This window comes from Rhinoraja longicauda, chromosome 3 (genome assembly GCF_053455715.1).
Source record: "Rhinoraja longicauda isolate Sanriku21f chromosome 3, sRhiLon1.1, whole genome shotgun sequence".
Lineage (NCBI taxonomy): Eukaryota > Metazoa > Chordata > Chondrichthyes > Rajiformes > Arhynchobatidae > Rhinoraja > Rhinoraja longicauda.
Window position 1 is genome coordinate 39,534,630 of NC_135955.1, and position 27,592 is coordinate 39,562,221.

General features: G+C 44.9%; 1 long non-coding RNA gene across 3 annotated transcripts; it reads left to right on the forward strand.

Annotated features, from left to right (window-relative positions):
• Window positions 1-27,480, forward strand: LOC144591941 (uncharacterized). 3 transcript variants are annotated; one of them, XR_013547048.1, is made up of 4 exons: window positions 5,759-8,791; window positions 10,666-10,813; window positions 12,669-12,850; window positions 23,738-27,480. It is a non-coding gene; the product is annotated as an uncharacterized LOC144591941 (long non-coding RNA). The 3 variants fall into 3 exon arrangements; XR_013547049.1 differs by lacking the exons at window positions 5,759-8,791; window positions 10,666-10,813 and adding an exon at window positions 1-542; XR_013547047.1 differs by lacking the exon at window positions 10,666-10,813.
• Window positions 27,481-27,592: the final 112 nt, after the last annotated feature.

A 27,592-nucleotide genomic window follows, 5' to 3' on the forward strand; every position in this document is an offset into this window, starting at 1 on the left:
GCCAGCCTGGAAATCCACTGGGAAAGCACAGCTGACATTCAGCCTTTGCGGAAAGAACAGATGAATCAATAAAGCCAGAGTTCCAAGGGAGCTGCTTCTCGTGATAACTGGACCAGAATCTCTCAATCTGCTTGCACTCTGGATATCTGCTGAAGTTTCAGCGGCAGCCAGAGAAATCAGAGCCAGGGAATTTACCTCCCTATGGATTTTTATTCTTGCATATCTATGCCTAATGTGCCCCTCAATGGAGAAATAAGCATTCGTTGGATTTACCCACAAGATGTTTTCACACAAATGAAGCATGGCCAATGGCCAACGATCACACTGTGTAGATTTTAACATGTCCCCGAGCTTCCTTCCTTGGAAGAAAACTTCCCATTTACATCTATAAACACACGCTGCAGTCTAGGAAGAATCAAACTGATAGCCAGCAGCTTATAGGGAACCTTCAGCTGGTCAGCTTGGCAAAGTGGATGGCCAAGACACTTCACATCAGCCTGTCAGCCATCAGTGATGTCTGGTGTTCAGACAATGGCCCTGTGGTAAGTGCGTTATTTTACTTATTTTCCAATATTTTTACTTACTTTAAGCTGCATTCAATTACTGTTTTAACTATTTTGTTTAGTTTAGAGATACAGCATGGAAACAGGCCCTTCAGCCCATTGAGTCCACACCGACCAGCGATCATCCCTTCATACTATTTCTATGTCATCCCACTTTCCCTACACATTCGGGGCAATTTACAGACACCAATTAACCTACAAACCCGCACGTCTTTATGATGTGGTAGGAAACCAGAGCACCTAGAGGAAACCCACACGGTCAGAGGGAAATTGTGCAAACTCCCACTGCAAGATCAGGATTGAACTGGGTCCCTGGCAGCATCTCTACCAGCTCGGCCAGTGTGCTTGATATTTTTTGTTAATAACTCTATCATAAACATTTAAAAACAGTTGAAACACCTTTATGAGCAGAGAGCACTAAGACCATCAGGGTGTTCAGGGTACAACATGAAGGCAGGAAAGGGATGGAGAATGCACCTGAAACCTGCAATCATAGTTTTCTCCCATCTGACATCACTAGCACATGATTTGCAAATTCACAGCCAATAGTTGCTTGCCACATGGGCAACCATGGAGAAGGACAGGGAGATGGCAAAATATTGAGGGGAGGTGGAGGGACAAACAAGTCGGGTTGAATTAAGGCAAGGGGAAAAAAAAGAAGGGGAAATTAGAATGAGAGGTGTGAAATGGCACACTGGTCCTAGGTAGGATTCCCACAATCAGTGTTGGATAGTGCCCTGTGCCGACACTATTCCATTGTGACTTCTAGCGATGGGCAACCATTTGCAGTCTTATGCATTGAGGTGCACAAAAACTACAATTGCTTTTTGTGTATTAAAAGGGCCCCGCGTAAAAGTGAATGTACGGAGAGTCACAGTCCCATTGACCCTCTACATCACGGTAGTTTCCCCATTTGCTGTGTGATTTGCTCATCGTTTAAGAATGAAGTTTGAAGGTTACAATTTTTTGAACCAAATTCTGCCTTTATGTCAGAAATACGCACCACACAAGTTATCACTTCATCATGTGTGGAAGTGATAGCCCCATAGAGAAGGATACGGACAGCGTGGACAAACGAGTTGTGCTGAAGGGCAAAGAGGCCAGCACAGATGCGATGGAGGAATCACCACAAAATTAATGGTGTTAAGAAAGGGAGGACTATCTCTGAATTACTTTATCTCTGAGGGTAAAGATTTGATATTACCTGAGGGCTTGATGGAGAATAAACAAAGGAAGTTGAGGTCGGCTTTGATTCTCCTTTACAAACCTCCAACACAGGGCCAGACTTAGTCTCCAAATCTATGACCTTGGCAGGCACTCTATGGAATTCCTTAAAGAGGCGATTAACATTTGAAATCAGAGAAACATAGAAAAATAGGTGCAGGAGTAGGCCATTCAGCCCTTCGAGCCAGCACCGCCATTCAATATGATCATGGCTGATCATCTAAAATCAGTACCCCGCTCCTGCTTTTTCCCCATATCCCTTGATGCCTTTAGCCCCGAACTAAATCTAACTCCCTCTTGAAAACATCCAGTGAATTGGCCTCCACTGCCTTCTGTGGCAGAGAATTCCACAGATTCACAATTCTCTGGGTGAAAAAGTTTTTCCTCATCTCAGTCCTAAATGGTCTACCCCTTATTCTTGTTTCCCCAACATCAGGAACATTTTTCCTGCATCTAGCCTGTCCAATCCTTTAAGAATTTTACATGTTTCTACGAAATCTATTGAAATCATGTGATATCAAGCTGGATTTAGCTCTCCTGTCTCAATGGCACTGGGCCTCTACTAGCTGGAGTTTAGAAGATTGAGGGGGGACCTCATTGAAATGTACAGAATAGTGAAAGGCTTGGATAGAGTGGATGTGGAGAGGATGTTTCCATGAGTGGGAGACTCTAGGACTAGAGGTCATAGCCTCAGAATTTAAGGATATTCTTTTAGGAAGGAGATGAGGAGGAATTTCTTTAGTCAGAAGGTGTTGAATCTGTGGAATTATTTGCCACTGAAGGCTGTGGAGGCCAAGTCAATAGATATTTTTAAAGCAGAGATAGAGCAATTCTTGATTAGTAGTGTCAGGGGTTATGGGGGGGAGGCAGGAGAATGTGGTTAGGAGGGAAACATAGAAACATAGAAAATAGCTGCAGGAGGAGGCCATTTGGTCCTTCGAGCCAGCACTGCCATTTATTGTGGTTATGGCTGATCATCCACAATCAGTAACCCGTGCCTGCCTTCTCCTCATATCCCTTGATTCCATTAGCCTCTAGAGCTCTATCTAACTCTCTTTTAAATTCATCCAGTGAATTGGCCTCTACTGCCTTCTGTGGCAGAGAATTCCACAAATTCACAACTCTCTGGGTGAAAACGTTTTTTCTCATCTCAGTTTTAAATGGCCTCCCCTTTATTCTTAGACTGTGGCCCCTGGTTCTGGACTCCCCCAACATTGGGAACATTTTTCCTGCAACTAGCTTGTCCAGTCCTTTTATAATTTTATATGTTTCTATAAGATCCCCTCTCATCCTTCTAAACTCCAGTGAATACAAGCCTAGTCTTTTCAATCTTTCCTCATATGACAGTCCCACCATCCCAGGGATCAATCTCGTGAACCTACGCTGCACTGCCTCAATTACAAGGATGTCCTTCCTCAAATTAGGAGACCAAAACTGTACACAATACTCCAGATGTGGTCTTACCAGGACTCTATACAACTGCAGAAGATTCTCTTTACTCCTATACTCAAATCCTTTCGTTATGGCCAACATGCCATTGGCTTTCTTCACTGCCTGCTGCACCTGCATGTTTACTTTCAGTGACTAGTGTACAAGGACACCCAGGTCTCGTTACACTTCTCTTTTTCCTAATCTGAAACCATTGAGATAATAATCTGCCTCCTTGTTTTTGCCGCCAAAGTGGATAACCTCACATTTATCTACATTATACAGCATAAGCCATGCATCTTCCCACTCACTCAACCTGTCCAGGTCACCTTGCAACCTCCAAGCATCCTCTTCGCAGTTCACACTGCCACCCAGCTTTGTGTCATCTGCAAATTTGCTAGTGTTACTTTCAATTCCATCATCCAAATCATTAATATATATTGCAAATAGTTGTGGCCCCAGCACCGAGCCTTGCGGCACTCCACTCACCACTGTGCCATTCTGAAAAGGACCCCTTTATTCCTACTCTTTGCTTCCTGTCTGCCAACCAATTCTCTATCCATGTCAATACCCTACCCCCAATACCATGTGCTCTATTTTTTGCCCACTAATCTCCTATGTGGGACCTTATCAAAGGCTTTCTGAAAGTCCAGACACACTACATCCATTGGCTCTCCTTCATCCATTTTACTTGTCACATCCTCAAAAAATTCCAGAAGATGATTCAAGCAGGATTTCCCCTTCATAAATCCATGCTGACGGACCAATCCTTTTAATGCTATCCAAATGCACCATTATCACTTCTTTAATAATTGATTCCAGCATCTTCCCCACCACCGATGCCAGGCTAACTGGCCTATAATTCCCCGTTTTCCCTCTCGCTCCTTTCTTGAATAGTGGGATAACATTTGCTACCCTCCAATCCACAGGAACTGATCCTGAATCTATAGAACATTGGAAAATGATCACCAATGTGTCCATGATTTCTTGAGCCACCACCTTGAGTACCCTGGGATGCAGACCATCAGGCCCTGGGGATTTATCAGCCTTCAGTCCCATCAAACTACCCAATACTATTTCTCGCCTAATGCAAATTTCTTTCAGTTCCTCTGTCTCCCTTGATCCTCTGTCCTCCAGTACATCTGGGAGATTGTTTGTGTCTTCCTTAGTGAAGACAGAACGAAAGCACCTGTTCAACTCTTCTGCCATTTCCTTGTTCCCCATAATAATTTCACCTGTTTCAAGGGACCCACATTTGTCTTTACTAATCTTTTTCTCTTAACATACCTAAAGAAGCTTTTACTATCCTTCTTTATATTCTTGGCCAGCTTACCCTCATACTTCATTTTTTCACCCCGTATTGCCCTTTTTGTTACATTCTGTTGTCCTTTGAAAGTTTCCCAATCTTCTGGCTTCCTGATACTCTTTGCTATGCTATATATCTTTTCTTTTAGTTTTATTCCATCCCTAACTTCCCTTGTCAGCCACAGTTGCCTCTTACTCCCCTTAGAATCTTTCTTCCTCTTTGGAATGAAATGATCCTGCATCTTCTGGATTATGCCCAGAAATTCCTGCTATTGCTGTTCCACCATCATTCCTGCTCGGATCCTTTTCCAGTCGACCTTGGCCAGCTCCTCTCTCATGCCTTTGTAGTCCCCTTTGTTCAACTGCAACACTGACACTTCTGATTTAACCTTCTCCCTCTCAAATTGCAGATTAAAAGATCATATTATGGTCATTACCTCCTAGCGGTTCCTTTACCTTGAGTTCCCTTATTAAATCTGGTTCATTGGACAACACTAAATCCAGAATTGCCTTCTCTCTGGTAGGCTCCAGTACAAGCTGCTCTAGGAATCCATCTCAGAGGCACTCTACAAACTCCCTTTCATGGGTCCAGAACCAACCTGATTTTCCCATATTGAAATCTCCCATAACCACAGTGGCATTACGTTTGTTACATGCCAATTTTAACTCCTGCTGCAACTTACACCCTATCTCCAGGCTACTGTTTGGGGGCCTGCAGATAACTCCCATTAGTGTCTTCTTACCTTTACAATTCCTCAATTCTATCCACAGCGACTCTACATCGTCAGTTCCTATGTCACCCCTCGCAAGGGACTGAATTTCATTCCTCACCATCAGAGCTACCCCACCTCCTCTGCCCACCTGCCTGTCCTTGCTATAGGACGTATATCCCTGAATATTCAGTTCCCAGTCCCGATCCTCCTGCAGCCATGTCTCTGTAATCCCCACAATGTCATATCTACCAATCTCTAACTGAGCCTCAAGCTCATCCACTTTACTTCTTATACTTCGCGCATTCATATATAGTACTTTTAATCCATTACTCACCTCACCTTTCACATCGATTTCCATTTCACTTGGCCATATTCTTCTATCCTTTCGTGAGTTTTCTGTCCCATTAATTCTGATATCTTTCTTAACTTTTCCTATACTCTCTTTCCATTTCCAATTTGTCTCCCCCCCCTCCCCCCCCCCCCCCCCCCCCCCCCACTAATTAGAGAGATCAGCCATGATTGAATGGCAGTGTAGACTTGATGGGCCAAATGGCCTAATTCTGCTTCTATCACTTATCATCTTATGAATGGTTTATTGTATCCTGTATGTAACGGTTTAATGATTTAATACCTATAAACAAAGAGGCAAATAATGTTGTATATTATTGGGCATCAATGTATTTACTTTTCTTTTCATTTTGGGGATCTGGGCAATGTTGGCAAGGCCAGAATTTATTTCCCATCCTTAAATGCCTCAGAGAAGGTGCTGATGAGCTGCCTTCTTGAAATGGTGCAGTCCTGCTGAATAGACCCTTATCATGCTGAAAATCCTGTAAACTGCTGAACATAAGCAGAAAATCCTGGAAATACTCAGCAGGTAGATGGCATCTGTGGGAAACATCCATATGATGGGGGAAGGTCAATGATACTGCAGCTGACGATGGTTGAGCCACAGGCACTGCGCCGAAGATCAACTGCAGTGATGTCCTGGGATGGGATGATCAACATTGCTGCCCAACATGGTCCCATATTGACATCTGCCAGCACTCTTGAAGCACTGATCTAAATGCTGGACAAAGGTCATGGAGGGGAATCTCATCTTTGATTATCCTCCAATATCAACAACCATCTTCCTTTGTGCAAGTTATGACTTTGTGCAATGCACCAGTGCCACACTCAATCAAATGCTACCTGATTTCAAAGGCAGTCACTTTTGTCGATCACACCTTTGTAATTCATATTTGCACCCAAGGTTGCAGTGATGTCTAGAATGGAATGGAATGGCCCTCGTGCAGCTCAAAATAAATATTGGCGAGCAGGTGCAACCGGATAGTACTGTTGACAACAACTTGCCTCACTTTGCTTATAATCATATTTGGAGTGATTGTGTGGTAAGCAGCTAGATTAAATTTACTAATGTTCCTGTGAAAATGAAATACCTGTTCAATCTTCCAAATGTGCGTGAGGAGCTGCGGGTTGGTATAAATACTGCCTAAGGCTGATGATCACACACTCATCCTGGGCTACTGAGCAAAGATGAGATTGCCCTCCATGAGCTTTGTCTAGCATTTAGATCAGTGCTTCAAGAATGCTGGGAGATATGACGCGGTGCAGCTTGATGCAGCAGCAATGTTTATCACCAGCAGTGAAAATAATTGGTCAGCTCAACAAGATCAATGTGGTGAAGGAAAGGCACCGGAGTCCTCATCTACTTCAGCTTCTTAGAGGTTTTAAAGCTGCTAAAAGGGACTTAAACCAATTTATTAGAGAAAAAAAACAGGATTTGCTTTTACCCATATTAGGGTCAGGTGTTTATGAACACTTTGATTGTGTTAAGCTTCCAATATTAAGGAACATAGCTGACTGAAGACTTAATACGGTGATTATTCCACCCACGAGGGAGATTTTCAACCTCTGAGGAAATGAATGTTGGTTCATGATTTAACAAAATCCAGTTCCTGGCAGCAGAGTCTGAGTCAGAATCAAAATCAGAATTACCTTTATTGTCATCCAAAAAAACCAAGTCTTTTGGACGAGATTTCGTCACCCACAGTCCAACAGTAAGAGCAATAAAATAAGCAATTACACAACCACAAACCAACACAAAACAAAAAAAAAAGAAACATCAATCACAGTGAGTCTCCTCCAGTCACCTCCTCACTATGATGGAAGGCCAGAATGTCTTTTCTCTTCCCCTGCCGTCTTCTCCCGCAGTCGGGCTGTTGAAGTTGCCACGTTCCAGGCCGCGCCGGACGGTGAAAGGTCCGCGGCGGGCCGACCCAAGCCCCGCGATCCGGGGCGGGCGAACACGCTGCCGCTGCCGGAGCTCCCGATGTCGGCCCCCACCCAGGGGGCTGCGAGCTTCCAACATCCACGCGGCCCACGCCGAAGCCTCAGAAGGCGAGTTGCAGCCGCTTCCGCAGCCTCCAAAGGGAAGCCAGCTCTGCAAATGGTAAGTCCGGTCCGCAGGCTCTGCGAACCAGAGCCCAGGTGATCCCAGGTGGAGGCCGCCAGCTCCAGGTGTTTGGCCGATGGTAGGCCGCAGCGGGAACGGAGACACGGCCCAGGAAACAAAGGTTGGGTCTCCGTTCGGAAGAGACAGTTTTACAATTTTACAGTTTCCCCCCCCTCCACATAGTACACAACCACAAAAAAACACTACATCACATCTACACACTACAATCAAGACAAAAAACAACAAAAAACATAAAAGACAAACGGACTGCAGGTAAGCCGCAGCTGCTAGGGCAGCGCCGCCATTTTGCCATACTCCTCTTTACCTCCCTCCCTCCCTCCCTCCTCCCCTCCACCCCTCCACTCCCCTACCCTACCACCTTTTCCTCCTCCCTCCCTCCCTTCTCCCACCCTCCCTCCCCTCACCCCTGCCTCATTCTCCTCCCTTCCCCCTCCCTACTGCATGTAAAACACTTTCAGTTGCTGAGCAACCTGTCGGTTGTGTACCAATCCCATGAAGTGAATGGGAGGGCTCTAAAGAATGTTGCAGAACAGAGGGATTTAGAAATACAGGTTCATAGTTCCCTGAAAGTGGCATCACATGTAGATAGGTGGTTATTGGGTAGAGAAATTGGGATGTTATGTTACAGTTGCATAAAATGTTGGTAACGCCACAGTTGGAGGATAATATTCAATTTTGCTATGGGAAAGATGTCAGTAAGATGGAAAAGGTGCAGAGAAAAATTACAAGGGTGTTGCCAGTATTTGAGGGACTGAGTTATAGGGAGAGAGTGGGCAGGGTACAACTGGAGTGCAGCAGATTGAGTGGTGATCTTCTATAATATATCATTTATGCACTTCCATCAGGACTCCCATCATCCTCCAATGTTCTAGAGAAAGCAATTATTTTGTCCAATCTCTTCTTGTAGCTAATGCCTGCCAATCCAGGCAGCATTCTGGTGCACCTTTTCTGTGCCGACCTCCAAGGCCTCCATGTCCTTCCTGTAATGGGGTGACCAGAACTGCACACAGTACTCCAGATGTGGTCGAACTAAAGTCAGATAGAACTGCACCTTGACTTCCTGACTCTTACACACAATGAAGGTGAGCATGCCTTACACGTTCTTCATTACTCTATTGGACCCTAAGTACCCTTTACACAGCAATGTGGTTCAGGTTCTTGCTATCAACCATATAGTTCTCCCAGCACTTTTGTTTTGTTTTGTCACCAAAGTAATTTAATGACAATCCACGCACGCTTCTTTTCATGGTTCTGTGGGAGGGCATTTGCTTTAGGTTAAATGAGTTGAGTTAGAGCAAGTTAATCTGACATGCAAGGCAGTTTATTTATTGCATTATACCAAAGATTGTTTAAAACAAAGGGTTAATTTTGCTATGCAAATTAACACCAGCTTTCTTTGACGTAAAGGAAATTATTTACAATCGTGCACATGGCCGCAGGTCGTCAGATGAACTGATTCTGGATCCTGTTGACAGCTGGCCAGGGAGTCTCTGCATGATTAGCAGTCATCTGCATCGTGCATGGCAACCCATTCTCAACCCCCATAGCTCTGCAGTGCCGTGCCACAGTGCACATTGCCCATAGCCTTTCAGCTTGGCTTTTCATTGGAGACTGGGGTATTTATAAACATTTCCGAATGACTATTATCACAAGCAAATCATAAAACTGTGTGCAACAGCTTGAATGTTCCTGATCCGTCGACCTGTACATCAAGAAGGGAGCTATCTCAGAAAGGGGAGAGGAGGGGGCAAAAGGGGAAGGATGGGGCAAAGGCGGGAGAGGAGGGTGGAAAGGAGGGAGAGTGGGGCATGGGTAGAGTGGATTGTGAGCACTGATACTTATGGTATCCTACCACACTCGTGCTAGGGGTGGGCAGAGGTGGGGGCAGGGCAGCTGGGTGAGTGCAAAGACCGCAAGGTCAGACTAGGGGCAGCACAGCAGCGCAGCAATAGAGTTGCTGCCTTAAAGCATGTGTTGGGCAGCGGAAGGATTTAATAGGAAGATGGTGGAGGTATTCTATAAGTTAAACTACTGGGGCCGAGAGAACTGCAGTTGCTTTTCCTGTCCCAACAGCAGGGCAGCACAGGAAAATAAATGAAGCCTTTCCTATGGTGTTTCACAAAACCTGCTTAAAAGAAGAAACACAGTTAAGCTAGAGGCACAAAGACTCTTTCAAAGTCGAGTAGAGGTCGGAGAATCATAGTTCTGTAGCATAGAAAAGGGTCCTTCAGCCCAGCATGCACGCAGATATGATTGGCCATCTACACAAAGCCCATCTTCCCACGTTAGGATCATATCCTCCTCTGCCTTACATATTTAAATGTCTGTCTAAATGCCTCTTCTACATAGTAATTATATCTGATTTCACCACCTCCTCTGGCAGCATATTTCCAGATATCAACCAATCTCTGTGCAAAGAAACTTTCCCCTCAGTTCTCCTTTAAATCTCCTTCCTCTCATTTTAAACATATGCCCTCTTGTTTTTAGTACCCCTGTCATGGGAAAAATGACTCCCACCCTATATATGCCTCTCATAATCTTCAAGTCCTATTTCAGATTTTCTTTTCATTTTAACTGCTCACCCAAATCAAAGAACCCTGTTTTGCGGTTTCAATAATGTACTGAATGCAAAAGCTGAAGGTTAAGTTACACTATTTAACCCACGGCTAAATTATGTGTACCAAGCAAAATGCAGGCATAGAAACTGAAAGGGTACAAAATGGAAGATCAAATCATGATTAGTTTATTTTAAATGTTTACAAAATTTCCAACAAACAAAAATCCTCAGCATGATCTGGTCAGAGCAGAGATTCTGGGAGAGCACAATACTTTCCTGCAGCATTGAACCAGGCATTTGCAGCCACTGTACGTTGTTGGCTGAAATGTCTTTTATTGGACTGGCCATGTTCTTCATATCCCTGACACCAGACTCCCGAAACAGACAATCTATTTTTAGCCCTGTCACAGGAAAAGATTACCAGGCGGATGGACGCAATGATTCAAGGATGTACTTAAAGCCTCCATGAAAAGAATGCAACATCCCCCCAGCTGCTGGGAATTCCAGGCCTATGACGGCTCAAGTTGGAAAAGGAACATTCAGGAAGGTATTGGGGAACCTCGCGACCATGCATCAGGAGTGCAGATGCTCTGCAGGAGTGAAATACCCACTTCCTCCAGTCACCTCCTACCTTGCCGACTGCAGACGGCATTCCCACCTTAGCCCCTTCAGGCAACCCAGAACCCACTAAACCAGAAAAGAAGCAAATCACCTTTGAACCAACGAGACTGTCTGGATGGAAAAGTTACCCAGAGCTGATATCCTCACTTATTTTGAATCACGTGCCTGTCCAGTATCTGTAGGGGTATTCAGCACAGTTTGTTGGCTTCCTCATGCATGACAATTGTCCAAAATTGTTTGTAAACCATCTAGTGAATAACGCACTCGATTACTGCAATCAAAGAGGTTCTTGTGAAGAATTACTGGCCAATTACAGTCCTTATCCAATGATTACTTTTAAATTGCACCGTTACAGTTAACTAAAGTGTGTGCATAATATCTTTATTTAGTTCTCATTAAGCTAATTATCCTATTCATGTACCTGTCCAAATGTTTTTTTAATGTTGTCAAAGTATCTGCTTCAACTACCTCCACAACTCGTTCCATATAACCCACCACCCTCTGTGTAAAAAAGTTGCCCCTCAGGTTCCTATTAAATCTTTCTCCCCTCATCTTAAATCTATGCCCTCTAGTTCTTGATTCCCCTACTCTGGGTAAAAGACTTTGCGTATTTACTCTATCTATTCCTCTCATGATCTATACACCTCTATAAGATCACCAGATTGAAACATCTGACTCATTTTTGGTACCATAAAGTAATATTAATACATTTTTGGTATTGTGTAGTACCGGCTCCTTTGTATGGAATCTATATACTAAAACTCTCGTTTGTTTGTTGGTTTGTTCCTGAACTACAGGGAGGGGGGGTGGAGGGGGAGGGGTGTGGAGGGGGGGTGGAGGGAGGGGGAGGGGAGGGGGGAGGAGAGGGGAAGGGAGGGGGAGAGGGGAGGGGGAGGAGAGGGGAGAGGGGGGGAGAGGGGAGAGGGAGGGGGAAGGGGAAAGGGAGGGGGAGAGGGAGGGAGGGGAGAGGGAGGGTGATGAGGGAGGGGGAGAGGGAGGGAGAGTGTAGACGGAGGGGTAGGGGGAGGGTAGACGGAGGGGGAGGGGGGAGGGAGGGAGGGAGGGAGGGAGGGAGGGAGGGAGGGAGGGAGGGAGGGAGGGAGGGAGGGAGGGAGGGAGGGAGGGAGGGAGGGAGGGAGGGAGGGAGGGAGGGAGGGAGGGAGGGAGGGAGGGAGGGAGGGAGGGAGGGAGGGAGGGAGGGAGGGAGGGAGGGAGGGAGGAGAGGGAGGGAGGAGAGGGGGAGGGGGAGAGGGGAGAGGGAGGGGGAGGGGGAGAGGGAGGGGGAGAGGGAGGGAGAGTGTAGACGGAGGGGGAGGGGGAGGGTAGACGGAGGGGGAGGGTAGAGGGAGGGAGGGAGGGAGGGAGGGAGGGAGGAAGGGAGGGAGGGAGGGAGGGAGGGAGGGAGGGAGGGAGGGAGGGAGGGAGGGAGGGAGGGAGGGAGGGAGGGAGGGAGGGAGGGAGGGAGGGAGGGAGGGAGGGAGGGAGGGAGGGAGGGAGGGAGGGAGGGAGGGAGGGAGGGAGAGGGAGAGGGAGGGAGGGGGAGGGAGGGAGGGAGGGAGAGGGAGGGAGAGGGAGGGAGAGGGAGGGAGAGGGAGGGAGGGAGGGGAGGGAGGGAGGGGGGGGAGGGAGGGAGGGGAGGGAGGGGAGGGGGAGGGAGGGTGGAGTGGGGGAGGGAGGGGGGAGGAGAAGGTGCTGCCCAACAGGTCCACTTGGTCTAATACTTTATAATTTTGTGTATATACCACAGCATACAAAATAATATGTTTTTTTCTTTTTTTAAGGTCAACACAGTTAATGAGTTGATTTAAACTAGGAAAAAATCACAACACAAGCATGTGTTACAGGATTCAAATGGAAAAAGATGTCTCACAGGTCATTGCAATGGGCCTAAAGGAATGCAAAGAAAAGCAATATGAAATAAAAATAGGAAGTCATGGCCCAAAACTTATAAACAGTTAAACAGGTACATGGATAGGACAGATTTGGAGGGATATGGGCCAAACGCGGGCAGATGGGACTAGTGCAGCTGGGACATGTTGGCCGGTGTGGGCAAGTTTTGCCGAAGGGCCTGTTTCCACACTGTATCACTCTATGACTCTATGACTAACTGAAGGACAGACATATAGTTTTTAAGAAGATTTTCAAGATGACAGCCTGTCAGCAAGCTGGAGGACTGGTTTGAATGTTCTGGAGAACAGATTGAGCAATTAACCTTGGAATTGAGAATGAATTGAGAAACAGGGAAATAAAAGAACTTACAAACAATTTATCAATATAATTTAATGTAAGGCAACTGGCAAAGGAGTCAACGACATTTATCAATCGGTCTATACATAGGAATCGGAGTATTATGTCTATAACTATTTGGGAGAAAGCAATGCATATTCCAAATCAGCAACTCTTTGAGAAGTCTGAACGTGAACCCCACTGACTCCCACAGCCACTGACTCCCACAGCCACTGACTCCCACAGCCACTGACTCCCACAGGCACTGACTCCCACAGCCACTGACTCCCACAGCCACTGACTACTCCACCACCATTCAGTCTCCTGTAAGGTCGTCATCCCTTTCTCTCAATTACTCCATCTCTACTGCGTCTGTTTTCGTGATGAGGCTTTCCACTCCAGTACATCTGAAATGTTCTCCTTTTTTAGGAAATGCAGCCTCTCCACTCCCTCCACCCCTGCGGTTGTCCAAGCCCTCACTCGTACTGCCTCTATATCTCACACCTGCTCTCACCTCACCTTTCCCCAGGTAGAATACGGACAGAGTTTCCTCAGTTCTCATTTGTGCCAGCTATAACAGGATTCCACCATTGGTCACATCATCCTATTCCCACTCCTTTCTCTTTTTTTATATCAAAAAATACTTTATTCAAGTAATAAATATTTACAAAACATCTTCTTTTTTTAACAAAACCCATCCGACATTTCTAGAGGTTACACATTCGATACAGTCATTCACTTCCAAATTTACAGACATTTACAAAGAATCCCTTATTTGGAGCACACCCTGCCCCCCATGTCCAGCAGCAGAAGGACCCTAAACTGTGGCCCTCCCCCACAGGACCTTGGCGTTGGCTGCATCAAGCTTCAGTGCGTCCCTCAGCACGTACTCCTGCAGTCTGCAGCGGGCCAGTCGGCAACATTCCCCGACGGACAGCTCGCTCCGCTGGGAGGTCAACAAAGATCGGGCAGACCAAAGAGCGTCTTTCACCGAGTTGATGACCTTCCAGCAGCACTCGATGTCAGTCTCCGAATGCGTCCCTGGGAACAGTCCGTAGATCAGAGTCCTCTGTGACGGAGCTGCTCGGAATGAATCGTGACAGGGACCCCTGCAAACCTCTCCAGACTCTCTTTGCAAATCCACACTCTGAAGAGGTGCTGCTTTCTGCGAGGACCACCCTCTCTGTGACTCACTGGTTTGTTCATCCCTCCCCACTCATCCCTCTCCTTCCCCAGGCACTTTCCCTACAACCATAGGAGGTGTAACGCATATTCCTATGCCCGCATACCTGCATCTCCCCAAATTAGACTAGAGGACCTATTTGCCTCTTTGTCATCTGTGGCCATCTGGATCCTCTGGCTGCAGTGGTTCTAATTCCCAAATTCTCACCCTCCTCTCCTGGGGGGGACAGGAGATTGGCAGCAGCAGAGCGGAGGGTGCAGGTGGGAGTGTGCCTGTGGAGGAGGTCGGTCAGGTAGGATGGGGCCAGGTTATGGAGGGCTTTGTAGGTCATGAGGAGGATTTTGTACTGGATTCTCTGGGGGATGGGGAGCCAGTGGAGTTTGTAAAGGACGGGGGTGATATGGTCACGGATCGGGGAGTGGGTGAGTAGACGGGCAGCGGAGTTTTGAATGTATTGAAGTTTACTGATGATTTTTGAGGGTGCGCCATAGAGGAGGCTGTTGCAGTAGTCCAGACGGGAGGTGATGAAGGCGTGGATGAGGGTTTCTGCAGCTGTGGAGGAGAGGGATGGACGGAGACGGGCAATGTTTTTGAGGTGGAAGAAGGCTGTCTTTGTGATGTGTTTGATGTGTTTGTCGAAGGAGAGGGTTTGATCAAAGATGATTCCAAGATTCCGGATGTGAGGGGAGGTGGATACTGGGAGACCATCAATATTGAGGATGAAGTTTTGGGTGGATTTGGTGAGCGTTTTTGGACCAATGATGATGATTTCAGATTTGTTGCAGTTGAGTTTGAGGAATTTTGATTGAAGCCAAGATTTTATTTCAGTGATGCAGTTTGTCAGTGTAGAGTGTGTGGTGGTGGAGATTGACTTGGTGGAGATGAGGAGCTGGATATCATCGGCGAAGCAGTGGAAGTTGAGACCATGACGGCGGATTAATTGACCAAGGGGGAACAGGTAGAGGATGAAGAGGAGGGGGCCAAGGACTGAGCCTTGGGGGACACCTTGGGGGAGGGGAGCGGTGGGGGATTTACAGTTGTTAATGGAGATGAACTGGTGCCTGTCAGAGAGGTATGATTTGAACCAGGATAGGGCTGTGCCGGTGATGTTAAAGGAGGTTTCTCAGCCTTTGTTGTTATTTCCACCCTCGCCCCCATCTGACTGTTATCTGACAATTGCCTCCTCCACACCTGCATCAACCTATCCCTGGCTAGCTCCTGCTCCACCCCTCCCCTTACCTCACCTCATTATATCAGCTACTTTGTTACACCTTCAGTCCAGATGAAGGCTATGGAGCCACCACATTGACTGTGCGTTTTGGTCCACAAGTGCTGCCCGACCCGTTATGTGTCTCCAGCAACTCTCCTTTTGTTGCTCCGGATTCCAGCACAGGCAGTCTCTTGTGTCTCCGAGAGCTTGCATTGGAGAATTGGAAGCTGCTTTACAGCGAATGCAGCGCTGGAGACTCAGGTTCGATCCTGACTACGGGTGCTGCACTGTAAGGAGTTTGTACGTTCTCCCCGTGACCTGCGTGGGTTTTCTCCGAGATCTTCGGTTTCCTCCCACACTCCAAAGACGTACAGGTATGTAGGTTAATTGGCTGGGTAAATGTTAAAATTGTCCCTAGTGGGTGTAGGATAGTGTTAATGTGCGAGGATCGCTGGGCGGCACGGACTTGGAGGGCCGAAAAGGCCTGTTTCCGGCTGTATATATATGATATGATAATTGTGGTGGAAAGATCAAACCAAGCAGATTATTTGAGGGAAATAGCAGTAGTGTTCCTTCTTTTGAAATAAATCATTTATTCATGGGTTATTTATCTTGAAATGTTTAAACGCATTGTGATGTATTCCAGAATAATTTGTATTCATTCCCAGGATGTGGGTGTTGCTGACAAAGCTAGCTGTTTGCACGGTGAAGGATCCAATGCCTCTGAATCAGCACGAAAGCTTCTTTTCCTGATATGTGTTTGCCTTGTGGTGGATAGACTTTAACATAGAGATTTGAATTCAAGTCCCACCATGCTGGCTACTGAACTTAAATTCAGTTAATAATTAGAAAATCTAGCACAAAATGAACAGCTATTCTGAGTGTTAATGTCTGACCCTTGGCTCATTGATGTCCTTCCAGGAAGGAATCTGCTGAACTCCCCCTTTCTGCTATAAGCCTCCAGACCCACAGCCAACATGGTTGGATCCTGTAACGTGGTTCCCTGAGCAGACTGCCCAGTTTGTCTGGTGAAATGCCTCATCACCAGAATCCAACAACAAGCACCAAGCCCTCGCAAGGCTGGCAGTGAGAGGGGACCCCCAGTCAGATCCTTCCTGTACCATCAGAATCTTCCTGCCCTCAGGAAAGTTGTTATGGAGAGGAGACGGTTGCCCACCTCTTCGCTGAGTGTGGATTTGCAAAGAGGGTCTGGAGAATAATATTAGGGTCCTTGAAACGGTTCATCCCGAGCAGCTCAGCAACTGAGGACTCTGTGAATTATGGACTGTTCCCAGGAATAAATTCAGAAATAGACATCAATTGCTGCTGGAGGATCATTAACTCTGTGAAAGATGCTCTTTGGCCTGCCCAAAACGTTGGCCTCCCAGCAGAACGGGATGGCCGTCAGGGAATGTTGTCGACTGGCCCATTCCAGATTGCAGGAGAACGTGCTGCGGGACTCACTGAAGCTTGGTGCAGTCAATGCCAAGGCTCTGTGGGGGAGGATCACAGTCGAGGGTTCTTCCACTGCTGAACATTGATGGGCTGTGTCCAGTGGAGATACCCATCAAACAAGGGAAAGAAGCCATATGAGTGACAAGGACAGCCTTGAGAGTGATCAGCCATGATCGCATTGAATGGCGGTGCTGGCTCGAAGGGCTGAATGGCCTACTCCTGCACCTATTGTCTATTGTCTATTGACATTGTTTTTAAAAACAGATGCAAACTCTACTGTGTGTGACATTGATGAATGTACAGACGTTGAGGATGTGTGAAGAGCTTTGCACAGTTTTTGTTCTGTATATATTTTTTATTCCAAATATAGTTATTTTTGGAAATAAAATAAAGATGGTTATCTTTTAAATGTTCTTAGAAGCCAGATTTGGGGCACTAAAAGCTGGCCTTGTCAGAACTGCAAGGCACCTAGACCGTATTTGATTAAAAAAAGAACATATAACCAACCTGACAATTTTACGACCCTTTGTACTGAAACCAGAATTTATTCCAGTTTTAAAAGCTGCTGAATAGAAATCATCAGACATTTGTGGCATGCCTTGAATTAATATTCTCAATAGACAATAGACAATAGGTGCAGGAGTAGGCCATTCGGCCCTTCGAGCCACCATTTAATGTGATCATGGCTGATCATTCACAATCAGTACCCCGTTCCTGCCTTCTCCCCATACCCCCTGACTCTGCTATCTTTAAGAGCTCTATCTAGCTCTCTCTTGAAAGCATCCAGAAAATTGGCCTCCACTGCCTTCTGAGGCAGAGAATTCCACAGATTTGCAACTCTTTAACTGAAAAGGTTTTTCCTCATCTCCGTTCTAAATGGCCTACCCCTTATTCTTAAACTGTGGCCCCTGGTTCTAGACTCCCCCAACATTGGGAACATGTTTCCTGCCTCTAACGAGTCCAACCCCTTAATAATCTTATATGTTTCAATAAGATCCCCTCTCATCCTTCTAAATTCCAGTGTATACAAACCTAGTCGCTCCAATCATTCAACATATGACAGTCCCGCCATTCCGGGAATTTACCTAGTGAACCTATGCTGCACGCCCTCAATAGCAAGAATATCCTTCCTCAAATTTGGAGACCAAAATTGCACACAGTACTCCAGGTGCGGTCTCACTAGGGCCATGTACAACTGCAGAAGGACCTCTTTGCTCCTATACTCAACCCCTCTTGTTATGAAGGCCAATATTCCATTGGCTTTCTTCACTGCCTGCTGTACCTGCATGCTTCCTTTCAGTGACTGATGCACTAGGACACCCAGATCTCGTTGTACGTTTCCTTTTCATAACTTGACACCATTCAGATAATAATCTGCCTTCCTATTCTTACCACCAAAGTAGATAACCTCACATTTATCCACATTAAATTACATCTGCCATGCATCTGCCCACTCAAATAACCTTTCCAAGTCACCCTGCAACCTCATCGTATCTTCCTCACAGTTCACACTGCCACCTAGCTTTGTGTCATCTGCAAATTTGCTAATGTCACTTTTAATCCCTTCATCCAAGTCATTAATGTATATTGTAAATAGCTGCGGTCCCAGCACCGAGCATTGCGGTACCCCACTTGTCACCGCCTGCCATTCTGAAAGGGACCCATTTATCCCCACTCTTTGCTTTCTGTCTGCCTACCAATTTTCTATCCATGTCAGTACCCTACCCCCAACACCACGCGCTCTAAATTACTCTAAATTAATATCAACCTGGCTGCCTATTGACATGATTTATATCCTTGCTTCTCAGTCTTTTCCAAAATACTGCCTATCAGGAAGGTTTTTTTTCTTTATTAAGAAAGTTCTGAGCTGCAGAATTCTGCAACTGCTGACATGCACAGCCTGAGAGGTTCATCAAACCACCTGATTATCCGGAAGCCTTCGGTAATTAAAGGCCTCAAACAGTGCTGCAAGAAGAAACAAAAATTACATCTAAGTGGTGTAAAGCATAAAGTCATTCAAATTTCTCAGGATGCTTCCACTTTTATAAAAAATATTTCCAAGGTGGAAAAGAGAGTTTGACCAGGCAGAGTTGTTGTACCAGACGATTGGCAGGAGTACAACCAACGGAACCAGGCACGCTGGAATATACTCCAATATGCTCTGATATATTTTGATCCAGCGCTACTCCAGCTATAGAGTTTCTGAACTGCAAGGGATACTTTAGATTCCAAGCAGGAAAGAGGAGTTGAGGCCAAGATCGGATCAGATCTTATGAAATGGTGGAGCACTCGTGAGAGGTCGTATGGTCTATCGCTGATTTTGTTTCTTACTTTCACTTCAACATTGATAGGGAGCATTTTCCGATTGCCATCAGCCAGGAAAAGAGCTGTTTGTATCTTTGATTTACAAAAGGGATGTCTTCCTGAAGAACATTTTGTGCAGTTTTTTTTAAATCAAAAACATTATGAGAAATGCACTGTGGCCATTTCAATATAGTATTTCTCTGTGCAGGGATTAGCATAGTATTCATTACAGCAAAAATAGCTTCAGAAATCATAAACGGAATTGCTGAAAAGTAATTGGCAAAATAGTGAAAGTTTAGAACTCAATAGTTTATAAATCAAGTAATCACTGTCAGTTTTTACCATTTCACTAATCAAGATCAATTAAATAATTTGATTCACAAAAATGCAGTCTTCAAAAGGAAAGGCATTCTTTCAAACACCATCAGTTATTTTTAGTTACACTTATGTAAGATATGAAGGTAAAAATGGCAACAGTTACTAGAATGTTGCACTTCCATTGAACACATTACTGTAAAAGTTAAGCTGCGTGGCTTTCTGTTGATTAATTAATAATGCAAGAGCTATGGAGAGTTCAAAGAAAGTATGTTAATTTGGATTATGTTTCTTCCAATGATTTTGAGCTCTCCCTCCACAATAATGGCAGACAATCTGGAGGGAACCATCTCCCCAAGGATAGACAATAGACAATAGACAATAGGTGCAGGAGTAGGCCACTCAGCCCTTCGAGCCAGCACCGCCATTCAATGCGATCATGGCTGATCACTCTCAATCAGTACCCCGTTCCTGCCTTCTCCCCATACCCCCTCACTCCGCTATCCTTAAGAGCTCTATCCAGCTCTCTCTTGAAAGCATCCAACGAACTGGCCTCCACTGCCTTCTGAGGCAGAGAATTCCACACCTTCACCACTCTCTGACTGAAAAAGTTCCTCCTCATCTCCGTTCTAAATGGCCTACCCCTTATTCTTAAACTGTGGCCCCTTGTTCTGGACTCCCCCAACATTGGGAACGTTTCCTGCCTCTAATGTGTCCAATACCCTAATTATCTTATACGTTTCAATAAGATCCCCCCTCATCCTTCTAAATTCCAGTGTATACAAGCCTAATTGCTCCAGCCTTTCAACATACGGCAGTCCCGCCATTCCGGGAATCAACCTAGTGAACCTACGCTGCACGCCCTCAATAGCAAGAATATCCTTCCTCAAATTTGGAGACCAAAATTGCACACAGTACTCCAGGTGCGGTCTCACCAGGGCCCGGTACAACTGTAGAAGGACCTTTTTGCTCCTATACTCAACTCCTCTTGTTACGAAGGCCAACATTCCATTGGCTTTCTTCACTGCCTGCTGTACCTGCATGCTTCCTTTCAGTGACTGATGCACTAGGACACCCAGATCTCGTTGAACATCCCCTCTTCCTAACTTGACACCATTCAGATAATAATCTGCCTTTCTATTCTTACTTCCAAAGTGAATAACCTCACACTTATCTACATTAAACTGCATCTGCCATGTATCCGCCCACTCACACAACCTGTCCAAGTCACCCTGCAGCCTTATTGCATCTTCCTCACAATTCACACTACCCCCCAGCTTAGTATCATCTGCAAATTTGCTAATGGTACATTTAATCCCTTCATCTAAGTCATTAATGTATATCGTAAATAGCTGGGGTCCCAGCACCGAACCTTGCGGTACCCCACTGGTCACTGCCTGCCATTCCGAAAGGGACCCATTTATCCCCACTCTTTGCTTTCTGTCTGTCAACCAATTTTCTATCCATGTCAGTACCCAACCCCCAATACCATGTGCTCTAATTTTGCCCACTAATCTCCTATGTGGGACCTTGTCGAAGGCTTTCTGAAAGTCGAGGTACACCACATCCACTGACTCTCCCCTGTCAATTTTCCTAGTTAAATCTTTCTCCATCCTCTGCATTCCTGGCAAAGCTTTGCTGTTGGAAGCATAACAATTCCCATTCTATGCCTCAAAACAGCATTTCATAAAATAATGAGTTAAGTTTATATGCGATGGCTGGTTTATCTGGAAAATAATTCTCTTTAAGACCATAGTTGTCCTCATAGTCAGGGACTATGTCAGTCCTCATGGACTTACACAGTGTGGAAACAAATCCTTCGGCCCAACGTGTGCATGCTGATCAAGGTGCTGATCTGAGCTAGGACCATTTGCCTGCGTTTGATCCTGCGATTTGTCTAAAACCTTCCTATTCATGTACCTGTCTCAATATCTTTTAAACATTGTAGTTGTTCCTGCGACTACCACTTCCTCTGGCAATTCATTCCATATACCCATCATCCTCTGTGTGAAAAAATTGCCCCTCAGATCATGTTTAAATCATCCTGCTCTCACCTTAAATCTATGTATTGTAGTTTTAGACTCAAGATAGACACAAAAAGCTGGAGTAACTCAGCATCTTAGGAGAAAGGGAATAGGTGACATTTCGGGTCGAGACCCTTCTTCAAACTGAAAGTCAGGGGAAGTTTTAGACTACCCTACCTTGGGAAAAAAGACCTTGACTATTCATCTTATCTAAGCCTCTCGTGATTTTATAAACCTCGAAAAGGTCACTCCTCAGCCTCCTTCGCTTCAGAGAAAACAGTTCCAGCCCTCGTGTACATCCTGCCCTGTCTTAACTTGCCAAATGCATCACTGTGCAGTTATCTGAGTTAAATGCCATCTGCCATTCCTGTGCCCACTTTCTCAGTTGATCTAGATCCTGTTGTAATCTTGGACAAATTTCTTCACTGCACCAACAATTATGATGTCATCCACAACCGTACTAATCACACCACCTTCATTCTCATCCAAATTGTTAATATGCATGGCAAACAACGGCACCCAGCTCTGATCCCTGTGGCACACAGCATAGGCTTCCATTCTGACAAACCACCGTCTGACTCCATCTACCAAGCCAATTGAGTATTCTTGTCAAAGTCCTTGCTAAGGTCCATGTAGACAGCGCCTGACACCTTATTCTCATTAATCCATTTGGTCACCACTTCAAAAAACTAAATCAAATTGATGACACACTATTTTCAAGACAGAGCCTCCAATAGATCCCTTCGATGGTGGGGCCGCCAGCACCCAAGATGGATGGGACTCGTCCACCACTTCTTGTAATCTCCTTCATTCCTGGGCATTCATTTTGCCAATCCAGGCCATGATGCAGGCATCAATATCTTCTCTACTGTACACCTGTAGAAGCTCAAGAGAGTTTTCATCGACATACAGAATCTCCCCAATCTCCTCAATCTTCTAAGAAAATAGAGGTGTTGATAGGCTTTCTTTGAGATTATATCAATGTGCTGGGCCCAGGACTGATCTTCAAAGGCATGCATACCCAGGAACGTGAAGCTGTTGACTCTCTTCACCAACATCACATCAATGAAGATAGGCTTGTGGATTCTTGGTTTTCCCCATCTGAAGTCAATAACCAGTTCCCTGTTGATGTGGAGAACAAGATTGCTGTTCTGGCATCATTCAATCAGATTATCAATCTTCCTCCTGCGCTCTAACTCATTACCCATTATTTGGCAAACAACGGTGATATTGTCGGCAGATTTAAATATTAAATTTTAACTGTGACGGGCCATACAGTTGGAGTAAGTAGAGCAGGAGACTGAGCACATCGTTTTGAGGTGCTCTTGTGTTGATGGTTATTGAGGAAGAAGTGTTGGTGCCAGTTCATCTTGATTGAGGTCTGCCAATGAGCTAGTCGAGGATCCAGAGGCATTGGGATGAGCAGAGACCAGTTTCCTGAATTTGATCACAAGTTTAGCAGGAATGATGGTGTTGAACAATGAGCTGTAGTCGATAGCTGCACAGATTGTTAATATGCATGATTTTGATTTTGATTTTGACCCAACTACTTGAGTCACTTGTCTTTGCTTTCAGTAATAAAGCCGTGGTGTGCATTCTTCTCCCATGAAGAGTCAACTGCACCCATTCTACCTCCAGAACCTCCTCTGAGGAACAAATAATCGTCATTTTATTTGCTTGACATATTATTAATCTAAATTGAAGTTTATTGCTTACCATTTCAAAGGTACAGGAAGGGGAAATTCTAGATGACTAATTACTAAATATAATCTTGCGGGTAGTCTGCACGTTAACTGAAATATATTTATTGCAGTGATCTTGATATTTGCCCTTTGCTTGGGACATTGACGCATTTCCGACTCTCTGGTGTCCCATTTCTTCAATATTATCTTATCCCAATTGGTCAATGATCCACAATATAGTTAACTTCTCTCTTGCATCACAAGCCTGTAAATTTAAATGATACAACTCTGGATGATTTGCAAGACCAGTTAGGATAGCCAATAAAAGTTGTATATTTTTTGTCCTATCCGATATTCTGATATTGTGCTCAGTGCAATAAGTTGATCTGGTGAGAGTTTGATGTACATTTTATGCAATCTCAATGATGCTTAAATTTGTGTCCCTATATAGAAACCACAGATTTGCTTTTTGTTGGAAAGAACTGTAGATGCTGGTTTAAATCGAAGATAAACCCCAAAAGCTGGACTAACTCACTGGGACAGGCAGCATCTCTGGAGAGAAGGAATGGGTGACGTTTTGGGTTGAGACCCTTCTTCAGTTGGTTTGCTGACTATATAATGTTAATAACCTGAAAGGTTTCATGTTATGTATTACTGTTCCCTATAGTATGGTACTTTCAGGGAATTCTTTAGAAGTGATTCCAATTCTGTAATGTTTATAGCTTGCAGCTTACTGTCAAAAGCCAATCTGATACGGCTACAACAAATTGAGGCTCATACTGGTATAAATAATTTGGAAAATATTTGAAATGAAATGGGTTTGTTTTCTTGTTCATGTTACAAGCCCAGTTAAAGAGCTGCAAGGGAATAAGACACAGGGGAATTGGCCTGAGTGCTCTGCATTGGTTCGATGGGCTGAATGGTCTTTCTGTGTCATAATAGGTATGTGAGAAATTATTGGTACATATCAGCAACATCATCTTGAGAAAGCCTCTTCTTTCTGAATGTGATAGACTGTTTATCAATTACTCCAGCAGAACTTGCTGAAACCACCCAAGTGGCTGAAAGAAATATTTGTTCCCAACTACCTCCCACATTTAGCGCAGAGACACCGTGAGAGAGAGGCATGGGACACGAAAGCTCGTCTGCCACAGGATTATTGAAGATAATTCAATTCCACAGAATTTCACATCACAGAAATATTCGCTAATTGTTTCAACAGGTCAAGGCAGGTATCTGCAGTGCACCTGCTGTCTGGTGAACTGTGCAGACTGCAGCCACTGTGCAGCAGGAACACAGAGAGTGAATGTTTCCCATGATGTGTGGATGCCCATCAAGTGAATGTTTGTGGAACTGATCTAACCCTGACATCGCATTTCCATCTTGCTTTGATGATGATGAGGCAGCAATGCTCAGACTGGACGGATGGACGTTTCTGTGGGACAGAACAGGGAGACATCATGAAGTTAGCATGTTTGATATACAGTATGCTGCGTGCCTCCTCTGTGTTGACAACCGGCAAAGGGAGCAGTTTTGTATCTGCATAAATTAAATTTTATTGAGAACCTATTAATAACTTGGATTTTAAGCAATGGGACAGGTGTCAACCTGAGTTCGAGCATTCAGTATTATTCAGTATTATTTCCAGCAGCCAATCCATCTGCTTCCACAAGGTCCGTGGTCTCCATTTCATGTAGAAAGATAATTTATTTTAAAGATCGCAGTCACTGCCCTTTATTGCTGTGGCCCCTGATCCAACCCCAGTCTCTCCCTCATCATATCTGTGCAAAATTCCCCTCCCTCCACCAACTTGACACCCTGCCCAAGCTCCAGAATGCCTCTTCCTTTCCGGATGCAATCATCTCTCTATTCCTCTGATCTTTCGCTGGGCTATTTCCTCTCCTTCCAACTCTCAGTTGCTGCCTGACACACCTCCTCCACAACTTCTCCTGTCCCCTGTGGCCGGTGATAGTGGAGCGTCAGTTATATTCCACCATGCACGTGACTGTGAGCCTTGGGTGCTTTAGCGTAGAGGAGCTTGGTCTCATCATACAAAACCTCCATCGGTCCCATTCCCCATATATTGCTGCTTTGACATGATTTATAATCTTATATTCAGATTATGTGGACAATGACGATGATGATTTCTAGAACAAACTCGGCAACTCACAGCTGAGTGAAAAACTAAATGTTGACACAACAAAGTTATCTATAACACATTGTGCATCAGGAACAAAGGGGGGGGGGAATATTTTGGGTGTTGAATGTGTCAATCAATTGGATGTTTGTGGAACTGATCTCATGCTGGTATCGCATATCCCGCCGGCTCTGAAGATGCAGATGGACAGACGGGATTTTTCTGGGGATGTAACAGGGAGGCACCATGAATCAGCCATGTTTGATGTATTCTTTCATTCAGATTATGTTGACAACGACTGTGATGATTTCTAGAACAAGCTTGGCAACACCATCACACACATATCTGACTGAAAAACTAAACCCTAACAAAGCAAAGGTATCTCTGACTCACAATGCTTTGTGAGTTTTACTTCAACAAAAAAAAAGAGTCATTTAATAGGTTTGCAACAATAGTGGTGATTGGTATTGAATCCTCACTGAACGTAATAACCAGAATCTGCTTGTGCGTGGAATAAACTGCGGTTCTCGCTGGAGCTTTTGTTGCCTTTGTTTGAAGTGAGCACTGCGATTTCTTTCTCTGGATGCTGTCAGGAGATAAACAATGTTTTGTGTTTCTTCAAATTGAATGAGTGCCAAATGCATTCACAGCAAAGCTGTTTCTAGTGTCCGTATTAAAAGTCAGCTGGAAACATCACATGGAGCTGGGTCATCAGCAGTTAGAATGCCGACACTGATCAGAAAGAAAGGCACAAGTGACAATAGAGCATTCCTACAACCAGGACAACGGGCCTTCATAGTCACATCAAGAACCCTGCACTTACAACAACTAGGACTTGAAAATGGCGCCAACTGGTGACTCTGTATATTGTCTCAGTGTACTACTGCTATACACTTCTACTGTGTTTGAGATGCTTATCTACGATGTATCTAAATGCTTGTACTGAACTATATACAAAAATGAATTTTACTGTACCTCGATGCATGTGACAAAGTACTATACCAAGTACTATACCATTACTGCAATGTCTGACCACTCTCTTGGCCTGAGGCAATGTTCTGAGCCATAGTTTCTTTTTCCAGAAATAAACGTTATTCAGAATAGAAATATACAAAAAAAAATCTGTGCATAAACTCTTCACACATTCTCAGTGTCTATACATTCAATAGTGTCATACACAGGACTGTTCACACTTATTTTAAACAAAACACCCTTGCCATTCAATTTTGGCCCCTGAGATGATATCCCTTCCCTTGTTTGAGGGTTATCCTGACCGAACTCTGGCTCTCAAGATCCTGCAGGGAAGGGACCCAAGACTGTGGTCCTCCCGCACAGAGACCTGGCATTGGATGTATCAAACTTCAGTGAGGCGCTCAGCATGTACTCCTGCAGTCTGGAGTGGGCCAGTCGGCAACATTCCCTGATGGACATCTTGCCACTAGATGAACAAGTAGCTACTTGACACCAGCTGGTTGCAATCCAGAACCAAAACCGCTCCAAGCCCCAGCACTCATCACAGAATGCACATGTGCTGCAGTATTTGGAAAAATGGGTCAGATTCAGAAGGAAGACTAGGAATCTTCATCAATAAACTCCTAATGAGCAGTCCCCAGCTCCAATAATTCAGATACCCGAGAAGGTTCTTGAGACCATTAAACATTCCCCACAGCTGGAAACCAGCTTTAACAATGGCACCTGGTTCCCACCAATTAATTAAGTGACTCCAAAGCTCACACCACTGTAACCTCTACTGGAATTCTCCCTAGTTACAGCATTTTACTTAGCTTGCTGTAAATACTCTTCAATTGACACTTCTTCAGACGGTCTCATTTTGTCAAGATCAGACTTAATTGATTGAAAATCATGAAACTGATTATTATCTAGATAATTTGCCTTCTTAACATCCATTGTAAATTGACAGTGATGCATTATTTATCTGTCTGAACAGCTTGAGAATTTCATATTGTTGTTTTTGTTCTACTGTGAATTTATTTTGGCAGCCTTGACTTAGTAAGAACACCCTGAAAGACTTCACATTCCAATTGCATCTTTCATTACCTCAGGATGTTCCAGATCACTTCATTTACAATAAAGTATTTACTCTGTCTGCTCTTCTCAGGCAGTCCTGAGTCAGGCAGAGGATGATTTGCCTGTGTGGAACCCACAGAC